Genomic DNA, 12,564 nt, shown 5'->3' on the forward strand with positions numbered 1-12,564 from the left:
ACGCCCAAACTGTCTGGGGAGTCATTTTGAACTAATGGAGTGAGGAAGGAGGAATCACTCTGTTCATGAGGAGGCTGGTATGAGGGAGATCTCACAAGCCGACTGAACTCCACAAGGGAGAGCCTACAGCACTCTCCCCCAACCAACTGAGTAAAGTAGTCACTAGCTCTCTCTCTGCTCTACCCACAGGACTGCATGTGAATAGAAGCCCAAGCCCCTGACAAGAGGAACCCTGTGTTGACGTTTTGCCCCGTTTTCCCCTGTCGTATACTGTCCTGCGGATCTGTACCTTATTTTCCTAATGCAGAATGAACACAACACACGAGTTCCGATTTCCCAGGCCAAGTCCGTCTTTATTCAATCAAGGCATCTCCCATCGTTACAGGTTACAAGCATAGCAAAGTCATCTCTTCCCTTTGATAGCAGCACAGGCCAGGGTGACCGTCCCGTGCTCCTCCATTTTTCCAACTCCCCAGCCCCAGAGCACAACCACCCCCAAGTCCTTCTCCATCCACCCCTTTTATCCCTCCCCCTCCTGCAGTCTGGTGTCACCTTTTGTGTGTGTGTGTGTGTGTGTGTGTGTGTGTGTATCATAAAATGTAAAGAGACAAACTGTAGTCTGTTGGCTCTGTCATTGAACAATGAAACAGGAAGGCCCAAATCCACAGGTGGTCTAGACCCTAAAGGTAATATCAGATACAAGATCACTCAAGATTTATCTAGTCAAAGAGTGAAGCCACGAGGCTTCCTGCCTGTGGACCATTGATATGCAAATAGTTTAAGACACTGTGGGGTGGGTGATGACTCACTTCGGTGAGACAAATGGCCATGCAGAAATGTACCATTATGACTAAACAAGTAGATATGAATTATGCTATATGATTCAAATTACACGACACATCCCCCCTACTAATAGTCCTCACGACTATTAGTCTAAAATATGAATCATATTTGGCTCAAAAATGCTTTTCTCCCCAAAATCCCCAAATGTTCAAATTCCCCAAAATGTCTCTCCTAACCCTGAAACCGAATCCCTTTGTAAAATTGTGACCCTCCTCCCCCCTGGACAATATTCGAAAACTGAAACAGTAAATTAACACAAAAACAAACGAACAAAATCAAAAGAAAACTGTAAATAGAATTAAACAGAATGATTAAAATGAAACAAAATATATATAAACGTTCCCCAACATTCTTTCTCATACAGACAGCCTGGCCAGGACTTCAGTATGCACTCACTCGCAGACACACAAAACACCCCTTTGCACCTCTGACCCCCCCCCCTTTCCCCCTTAGTTTTGTGAGTCACTTTCCCATAATGATGGACAGATGGGTGGTCCTGCGCAGAAACCCCTCATCTAACCCATGATCTGGAAAGCCACACACAAACCCAAGAGCTAAAACAATATTTGCATTACTAATTAGAATATAATTCCTATTCTTGGATTGGATTTCACTGTAATATTTAAGGAAGTTCTAACCTATTCATCTGATCACTATTATAACCTATCTGTTTTGTTATGACAATGAATAGAACTTATAAAGCAAATCAAACCGTTTTGACATCATTCCTAACTGAACTACCCCTTTTCCTTAGAAAGTCTTTCTTTCCCTAAACTAAACAAGTATCAAAAAACAAAACGAGGTGACATTTTCTCAGTGCCCCTAGATAGAGCAACATCTAGAAAAGGTCAGTGTCGGATGACAGCTAGGTGACAGATCTAACACCATGCTTTCAATAGCACAGAGAGGGGCGTCTCAATGTGCAGCTTCGCAGAGTCTCTCGTTGCGCCGGCTTCTGGTCACATTGTCCAGCAAAATGACCATGTGTCCCACAGTTATGGCAGATTCCTTTCAGCCGCCCACGTTGTGCCGCGTAGGGCTTTGTTGCCCACTGATAGGATGATGCTGGTTGTTGACTCTGTGGTTCCCTCATTCTCCATGACAGCAATTGTTGATGATGGTCTGCACTGTCCTGCGGTGGCTGCAAAATCAGTTTCTCCTCTCGAATCTTTGTCAGCTGTTCTGCTCGTAGCTGACGTTTAAGGTCGACATCTTTGAGTCTTTGTACCTCCTGTTTGTTCCGGACCTGGTTGACGCAGTCAGCAATATGGTCTGTGTAGGCTTCCAAAGGCAGTGTGGACAAGGAGACGACTCCCTCAAGTTCACTCTGTACAGCCAGGGGCAGTCCTTTTTTTATCTTGTCCCTAAGCACCGTCCGGTCCATGCCTGGCAACCCTGCGTTATGCCCCGTCACGTCTGTCCATATCTGATGCGCTTTCACGACATAAGCCCTCGGATTCTCGCCGTCAGTCAGACAATCAAGTAGGACTCTGTCAGGATTTAAAACAGTGGGGTACAACAACCTCATTTCCCGACACAGGAACCCCTTGTGTTCTGCATATGGCTCTGCGTCTCTGCTGGCCGTCTCAACGTAAGCCTGCATTTCTGCCCTGGCCAAGAGGTCATTCAACATCTGCACTCCCACCAGGTGTGCCAATAATTTCTTCATGTCACCCACAGCTAACTGAGTTCCCATAGTCAGAACATCAAGTTTTGCCACCCATTGGTAGGCTCCTTCCTGTAGCGGAGGCAATTTTTCCACCAGGTCTATCATGTCATGTCCATTAGACCACGGTCTATAGTCATTCTGTCCTCGGACCACCACAGGCATTACGTTAACAGGGGTCATGTCAGCCAGTGCTGTAGTCCAGTCCTGCGTCTCCCCCTCTCTCCGCCCTCGAATCCGCTTTGGGGACAGTTCCTGTTGCTCCTCCTCACATTGGACCAGAAGCCGACTGACCTCCTCTTCCTCCCTGGACCGCTCACCCAGACTGGACATCAGGGCTGCTGTGAGGTGCTTGTCACCTGTGTGAGCCTTCAGGTCATTGTTCAGACGTGCCTTCCGTTCCTTGATCTCGACCAGCCTTTTACGGAAATCCTCTGCATTCAGGGTGAGTTTACTCCCATCCACACCATCTCCACTTCCGTCCTCCGATCCTAGTGCAGGGCTAGTCCTAGTCCTCTTCTGGGGCCTGCATGCAGGGTGCCTGTTCAAAGCCCCCCTGGAGTCCTTCACACATCTCCGGCTCAAATGTGTGCGAGTGTGGGAATGCCTCCCACTCTTCCTGCTGGCTTGAATAGAACTGTCCTCAGTGTCAGCATCAATGTTCATGTCTGCGTTGGGGCGGGTTGCCCTTCTGTAGATGTCTTCACCTCCATGTAAACTGTGGCTGTGCGCCGCCTTGCCACTGAGCTCACTGGTCAACTGTGTCTCCCTTACTGAAAGTTCATTCAACCACGTCTCAATCATATGCAGGTATTGTCTGTGTGCCCTCGTTGACTCAGTCAATTCACTGATCAGGTCCATTTTCTGGGAACGTAACCGCCCCAGCTCCCTCTCAACAGAGTTTTGAGTGTCGCTCTCGTCTGGCATGTCGCTGTTCTCCAAAAAGTCCACCTCAGTTTGTGCTGAGTTGTCGCTGTGACCCACAATGTCAACGCACTGGTTGTCTGTTCTGCAATCAGCGGACATCTTCTCCTCAGGTAGTACTGACACAGACGATGATGCGGAGTCTGGCAATTTCCTGCTGATCTCCTCGCTGACAGGCCTCCGGCTAGCATTATATGCTGCGACAATCTGTGGACCTATCCTCACTTTTTCTTTCAATCTTTTTTTCCGACCCTCTTCACAAAACAAGTCTAAAACGAATAGTTCTTCTTCCCTTTGCCTCTCTCTCTCTTTCGTCATCTGATCTGCTTTATGTGCCCACACCTGTGCCTTTATAGATGCAAGGTCTTCTACCTCGAAAGAGCCTTCTTTTGGCCATGTCCGAGGCCAACGCTTATGCCATTTTCCTGAAATGCTGGAAATATTCTTACATGTGTATTTCTTGTGCACAATTTGCACTGGAGTATGCTTTGTGGCCATAGCTACTAAATTGTAGATAATCTCACTAACTGTCACTCATGCATGTCTCCTCTCATCTCACACAGTCACCGCCACGCATATACCCAGTCATTTGCATATACTGTCCCCACAGAATGAGTAGATAGTCAACACTCACAACACTCACAACACTCACAACACTTTCTCGTACCCATTCACACAGAAAAGTGTAAAATAAAGAAATTAGATAGACAAACTATAGTCTGTAATTTAAAAAGGAAATATAGAGAAATGCCTCTATTTTCTTTCTAAACTGACTTAGGGCACATACCCCCCTTGATCCCTTCAGTGACCTGACACCCCTAGCTCATTTACATCTATGCAACAGTGCCAGCGGTTTCGTCCTAAGGTCAACTCATTTATATGCAGACTATATATTATGACTAATAAGAAAATCCTGTAGGCTTAATAATCCAAATTAACCTATACCTAATTTTACAAAAGATCTGAAATATCCTAAATGTGATATGTGAGAAATGTATTCTCATACTAAACTCAAAATTTAGATTTGACCCCAAACTTAAAGCCAATTTATTTTTAAAACCTGAATTAACCCCCAATTTAATATCAATATTACTCCCCCCTCTGAAACTTGTTGCACATGTTTCAGAAATATTTAAAATAAACCAATAAACGGTTTAACAAGAAGCCAGCCCAAATTTAAGCCACTCAAGTAAAAAAATAAAATCCCCACCCCAGCCCCCACCCCCGAGACAAAGGAAGGCCTAAACCAGGAGAGCAACGCGAAACCTGCATGAATTAATGCCAAATCACCCCCAAAAAAATTGTAAGTCACTGAAAAGCAGCAATTTAAACAGCCAAGATAACCATAACTACCAGTGACCGCACAATTAAAAATAGCAACAAAAGACTTAATTGAGAACTATTTGGCATTCAATCACAGCTTACAACGATGATCTACCAGCACTAACACATATAAAGACCCACAGACAAAACCAAACAAATCAAGCACATACACACAGCCGCTCACACATATCACGCACACACGCTCAATTTTCAAACCACGCACACACGCTCAACTTTCAAACCACGCACACACGCTCAATCCCTAAACTTCTTAACACAGTGAACACTTATCTACACTATGGTCCTAACGCTTACGAATTCTTGTCAGTCCTTGGGTTTCGCAGAACTCCTTCCAAAAAATAAAAATCCAGGTAAATCCACAGGTACTCCGCAGGTCCGTTTTTATTGTGCCGCGGATGTTCTCCACGCCATCAAAACCACGTCGGGCGCCACTTGTCGTATACTGTCCTGCGGATCTGTACCTTATTTTCCTAATGCAGAATGAACACAACACACGAGTTCCGATTTCCCAGGCCAAGTCCGTCTTTATTCAATCAAGGCATCTCCCATCGTTACAGGTTACAAGCATAGCAAAGTCATCTCTTCCCTTTGATAGCAGCACAGGCCAGGGTGACCGTCCCGTGCTCCTCCATTTTTCCAACTCCCCAGCCCCAGAGCACAACCACCCCCAAGTCCTTCTCCATCCACCCCTTTTATCCCTCCCCCTCCTGCAGTCTGGTGTCACCTTTTGTGTGTGTGTGTGTGTGTGTGTGTGTGTGTGTGTATCATAAAATGTAAAGAGACAAACTGTAGTCTGTTGGCTCTGTCATTGAACAATGAAACAGGAAGGCCCAAATCCACAGGTGGTCTAGACCCTAAAGGTAATATCAGATACAAGATCACTCAAGATTTATCTAGTCAAAGAGTGAAGCCACGAGGCTTCCTGCCTGTGGACCATTGATATGCAAATAGTTTAAGACACTGTGGGGTGGGTGATGACTCACTTCGGTGAGACAAATGGCCATGCAGAAATGTACCATTATGACTAAACAAGTAGATATGAATTATGCTATATGATTCAAATTACACGACACCCCTTTCCCTAACACTTTAATAAAAGACAATTTAAGTTTATGTTGAATCTGACTCTGAGCCTCTTAATTTATTGTGAATCTGTGCCTATTCTCGCCTGGGTTGCCACAGTCTACACAATCACAATTGGCCCGTATTCTAGGGAGGGAAGCCTCACTGGCAGGTGAGTAGGATTCAATTCTACTGGTCAGTAGGATTCAACAGCAGTCGTGTGTGTGTGGGGGTGGAATCCATTTTGGCAAAAATAACTGGGGGAGAAAGATGTTAAAACAAAAAAACATAAAAATACTAGGTATTAATACCGTAGTGCCCCCTCAGGTGTTGTTTTAAATAAGAGAAGTGTACCTCCTGTGTTCAATGTCTTCAATGGTCTCAGGCAGGTGGACATTGCGTGTCTCTGGAAGCAGAGATGCTGACAGACAGGCGATCAAAGCTATCAGGCAGAACACTGCATTGGGCAGAGGCAACCACACGTCTTCCAGTAAGATGATCAGAGGGGCACAGGACACCCCTATGCGGCCTATAGATGAGCAGAAACCTAGCCCATTCTGTCTGCAAAAAATACAGACACTTTTTTCAGGTAGGCCTAATACAGAAGAGCCATAGTTATAGATAAGTGTTAAATAGCTATATAGTCTAATTTGCTCTTGGTTTTTAATTGTCCCACAATGCAATGGAGGTGTTGACCAGACAGTGGCCTTGTGTCTGACCTGAAACAAGGAGGTCGGGGTTCGATCCCCGGCCGGGTCATACCAAGACTGTAAAAATGGGACCCAATGTCTGTCTGCTTGGCACTCAGCATCAATGGGTTGGATTGGGGGTCAAATCAACTAATCAAATCCCCGAGCGAGGCACGGCTGCGGCCAACCGCTCCAAAAGATGGGTCAAATGTGGAGAACAAATTTCACTGCAGTAACGTGTGTGACAAATCGTACGACTTTGACTTTGGTGTTAGCAGAGCATTCTTTGACTTATTCTCTTTGAGATCCGTCTGCTCGCCACTGCTAGAGCCGAACGTGTTACTCAAGTAAAAGATCTGTGTGCCTCTTGCACCAGTGAATATTATGTACCGGTAGGTATTTGTACTGACCTGAGAACTGTGGGGAAAAGTTCTGTGGTGTACAGCGTGATGGTGGTGAATGCAGCCTCTGCACAGCCTTTACCCAAAACTGACAGAGCTGTCTGCAGCTCCCACATGCCTGAACAGAAGATCCACATTTAAACTTCAAACATGCCTGAACAGAAGATTCACATTTCAAACTACAACAGCAGCTGCATGTGTGAAAGGAATATCTGCATCACACATTACATTAAAACTGAAATAAACAAACAAACAAACAAACAAACCAACAACAGCTTCCATTCCCAGCAGTACATGATCACCACATACATGGTGTAACAAAATTGTCTATCAAAGAGTGGCAACACTGAGTCAAGACAAGTACAATCTGCATCTTATTCAAAACCATGACATCGGGCTATTGAAATGATGTGAAGCCTTCGAAGCTATAGTTACACAGGCTGTCTACACAGTAGTGCTGTTTTCACTATTGGTTCAGTCAAAATCTGTATTTGTAAGTTTGGGTCGCAAGAGAATAGTGGAAGTGGTGAGCTTGCAAAAATAAAAACAACAACAAACAGAGTACGGCACTTAAGTAAATGTACTTAGTTAATAGTTACTGTCCACCACTGAATAAGGTGGACATAATTACCTTTAGGAAGGAATATGTTGCAGAACAGACAGATTGCAGTCAGCAGAAGTGACCCAGCCTGGTTGGCCCTGCGACCTATTATGTTCATACTGTAACAGATGAAGGCTTTGGCTGGAAGCTCGATGGCTCCATAGATGAACTGAGTGATGTAAATGTTGAGCCCAAATCCAGACACATTCAAGCTGATCCCATAGTATGTAGAGGCCACCCCATACCTTCACACGCACGCACGCACGCACGCACGCACGCACGCGCACACACACGCACACACACACACACACACACACACACACACACACACACACACACACACACACACACACACACACACACACACACACACACACACACACACACACACACACACACACACACACACACACACACACACACACGCGCACACACACACTTAATACATACGAGACCGGTGCCTGGCTGTAGAGTACAGAGTCGGTAAGGCTATGTGGCGAGACTGTACACACGTACAGTCTTACAGAGACGTGGTGCATTTATAGATAGATAGATGTACAGGCCACCCCATACCTACATTAAGTAGACAAAATAGATAATTCGATAATCGTTGTCAGGTGGCAACCTTGAAAACAAAAACTGTCACTTTTCAGGAAATGGAGAGAATATAACGTGTATTCCAATGGATAAATTGTAGTTATTATTTAGTCACATACAAACATATAATTATACCACATAGTCTATTTACCAGACAGTGGCAGTGAGTAGAGTCAGTCTCCTCAATCTGGGTGTTCTCAGAAGATCCAGATAGGAGTAAACTCTGTCTTCATTCTCCACTATGATCACAGTGGAGAGGACCTGCAGGATAGTAAGTAGTTAAGCAAGCAAGCCGGCGGCCAGTCAGTATTAAAGCAAGCAAGTGAGTATAATTATGTGAGTTCAGGTTCTTGAGTTAAAATAGTAAAAAAGGTCTTGGATCAGACGGGATAAGACAGAAAGAAACGGGAGATGCTCAAGTTTAAAAGAGGTAGCAGCCTGAAGAAGACCACTCGTGGTTGAAACATGTTGTGTATTAAATAAAGTCTCTTTTAAACTTGAGTGCCCAGATCTTATCTCCCATTTTGTATCTGATGGTAATGGTATTATGCAGTGTACACTGACTGAACAAGGAATTGTAAATTGCAGAGTGTACGCTGAATGTAGTATTGCGTATATTGCAGTGTACAGTACTGAACATAATACCTGGGGATTAAGCTCAGCCATGAATTTCTGTCTGCCGTTGACCTCTGCACACCTGCTCAGGTAAAGATGAGCCTCGTTCACCTTTCCGTTACTTATCAACCACCTGGCAGATTCAGGGAGCCACCTTGGACAAAGATAATGATTGATTCCATCAAGGTCACACATGCCATAAGATCAGTGGTTCTCAAACTGTGGTTAGGGACCCCAAAGGCCAAATGATTTATGACTAAAATTAAAACAAAAACATTTATACAATTAATAGGGCCTACAATACATTTAAATTAAATTAATATATTAATACATACTGCATGAAATCAATTATACTACAAACATTATCCAAATCTTCAAATATTATTGGCTAAGAAAGAGGCGGGAAAGAGTCTTCCTCACCTCCATGTCATCACTGCCAACACCAGTGGCATGGTGACAGTGACAGTCAGGTGTCTCCAGTCATTTACAAAGTAGGCCACAGCGGGCAGTATAGCTGTAGTAACACTCCAGTCCATACTCATCAGAATGGCCACCATAGTGCGATGCTTATTGTCTGTCCACTCTACACCTGTGATTATAGATAGATAGATAGATAGATAGATAGATAGATAGATAGATAGATAGATAGATAGATAGATAGATAGATAGATAGATAGATAGATAGATAGATGAGCATGATAGATGAGCATGATAAAAAACAACAAATCCAACCCTGTTTCCTTTTAACCTTTTCCTTTTAAAGAGTTAGTGTCCTTTTAAAGAGTTAGTGTGTCCGATGTGCAGGTTGGTGCCTTGCATGGTTTCCTCCGCCATCAGTGTATGAATGTGTGTGTGAATGGGTGAATGTAATGCACAATCTATGTAAAGCTCCTTGGATAAAAGCGCTATATAAATGCACTATAAAAATTAGGGATGTCCCGATCCGATCCCACCAGTAAGGGGGGGGGGGGGGGGGAGAGAAGCGACCTCGCCCGGCCTAAAGGGCGAGGTCGCGTGCACTGGCCATATATGGAGCGTGTCTTGAGTGTACAGGGTTTGATGAGGTCAGATCAATATATGTCAGAACAGGTCAGCTCCATATATGGAGATCTAAGGGTAGCAGCGGTGGCAGTGTCTTGAGTGTACAGGGTTTGATGAGGGCACAGGTAGGGCCGGGCCTTAATTTTCGGGCCTGTTGAGAACTCTAGTTTTCACATGCTGCCGGGTGGCTGCACATATAACTTTGGGGCAGGCCCGTCTAGAGTTTAAATGGACAGGTATCAGTCAAAAGGGCAGGAGGGACGAGATCGGGAGACATCGAAGAGGAAGGATGGATGGGGAATGTCAATACAGGTTCTGACATATATACATATACTAATATTGATGACATCAGGGATCTCCATACAGTATATGGGCTTAATTGCGACAGTAGGTCACATATACTATGATATGATCCCTGATTTACTATCATCCCTGATGATGTCATAGTGATGCCACGAGACCTGGGCACAATATATGACGTGACGTTACAAATTGAGTGGCAAAATTGAGTGTGACAAAAACGCAAGGTATATTAACTGTGACCTTCGGTCGCAACAACAATTTCTGTGTTAGCCGATACCGATACCAAATACTGATACCAGTGTTGTGATCTCGTGTTGTGTTTATATAGCTATATATCTCGTGTTGTGTTTATAGCAGACTCCTCACTCAAATGTGCACTTGCAGTTTGGGCAACTCCAACGCAAAATCCACATGCCTCAACATTTTATTTACCTGCCATAGTGTCAACCCCTTACCCCTGTGTCCAATTGGTGGTTAGACTGGCATATTCGGCGATACCGATATGACAAGTAAAGGCTGATAGCGATACAGTATCGGGACATCTCTAATATAAATGCACCATTTACCATTTAATCCTTTAGATCGTTTAAACATGAGTACATTTAAACATCAAGCTCACAGAGGACTATGGAGATGATGCTGATCCCAGAAAGTCCAAGTCCAGTAAAGAATCTCATGACAGCAAACATGGCAAAAGAAGACGAGAAAGCACTTCCACACCCAAACAAGATGGCAACCAAGTAGGAGAGCAGCAGCATTCTCCTCCTGCCATACCTGTCACAAAACGAAATATATGGAGTAAATATATTTCTGTCCATCTGTAAATATCTTTATTATTTTGCATACAAAGTCGCTGACAGTTATGTCAACAACCGTAAGGTAATGGATATGTGTTCCAAGGGATCCAATAGTTATTATTCTTTTGTCACAAGCTATAAACCACATATAAGACACATTTAAGTACATTCACTTTAAGAATTTCCAGAAATAGTGAAAATGGGTGATTTGAAAATGTCACATGACATTTCTTCCAAAGTCTAGTGGGAATACGGTATGCGTGTAGTTTCACAGCAATTGCATTGCATTCATGATTTGAGTCATTTTGTTCAAAACGGACCAATCCTGCAAACTTTGGAAGGCAATCTTAGCCAATCGGGATGGAATATCCTATAGGAAATCGGAACACACTATAGCGATATATGTACCGATTTGCATGATATATGGATAAAATCTCTAAGAGTAATATCAAAAAATAGGCCTCATGGTGGCACTATAATTAACAGGCTGTTCTGGAAACTTTGAGGCAGATGTTTGGAATTAGCATCCAGGGAGTGTGTGTTCTTTTTTTTCCCCCTATGGTATTTTCTATACCAGCTGTCACTGAGCCAGCCAAATATCAAATAACAGAAGTTAGTTAGGAAAATAATGTTGCTCCTTTTTTTCTATGAGCACCTGTCACTGAGCCAGCCAAGTGTCACTGCTCCAAACATGACGCCCATGAAGAAGATAGTTGCTGTGGCTTTGGTCATGCTCTTCCTGTCACACACCAGATCCCACTGTGGAGGCGCACGCGCACACACACACACACACACACACACACACACACACACACACACACACACACACACACACACACACAGATCTACAAGCTGACAGTGTGATGCGTTGGTCATCTTGTCGATCGGCTATTTGATTTGGTAGGCTACCCTATCCCAGGCCAGCGAGCAACTATAAATCAGGCATAATTCCAACCCAAAACGTTGTGTTTCATGCACCCACAATGGTAAGAGGGAAGCATTAAGGATACATTTATGAATGCATGAAAAAGTACCTCTGTTGCCAGAGTGGACTTGAAAGTGGAGTTGTCGTACATCCATCCGTGCAGACAGTCCATGGTGGGCAGATCAGTGACGTTGGAGGCATTGAGCAGCAGATGATACTGAGCCTCTGCAAACATCTGACATGAACTGGGAATCCCATCGTCCTGCACTGGAATGCCAACCTTGATCCTCTGTTCCAGCGTCAGATTCCTAAAGACAGTGCGGGTTCTCAAATATGTTCATGTCAACAACCCCAAAATTGAGAGGTCCAACGGATCTCCATTCTGAAAAGATTTTGTGCCTGGCTGGGACCCCATTTCAAGATGATTTACCCTAAAGAAAATAGCTGCTCTGCAGGCTTTTGTAATTTAAAATAAAAATAGGTCAACAAGCTCAATTGTGAGCTTGTAGATCTGCTATTTATAAAATAGAATAAAGTTCGAGAACCTTACCTGAAGACATCTCCATCGTCGAGAGGGCTGAGATCACAGCGGTGAGAAGGCACCACCGCTATGAAATTATTTAGTAAAAAGTGAAAGGGCAAAGTGACACGAGGAATGACTAACAGAAGAACTGTCCTCAGCTGGAACGGCCCAAAGCCATCCAGTTCCATCAGCACATCGTCAAACTTCATGTTCACAATATAGTGAGGCTGAGG

Source organism: Protomyctophum bolini (assembly GCF_963924005.1).
Source record: "Protomyctophum bolini genome assembly, chromosome: 12".
Taxonomy (NCBI): Eukaryota; Metazoa; Chordata; class Actinopteri; order Myctophiformes; family Myctophidae; genus Protomyctophum; species Protomyctophum bolini.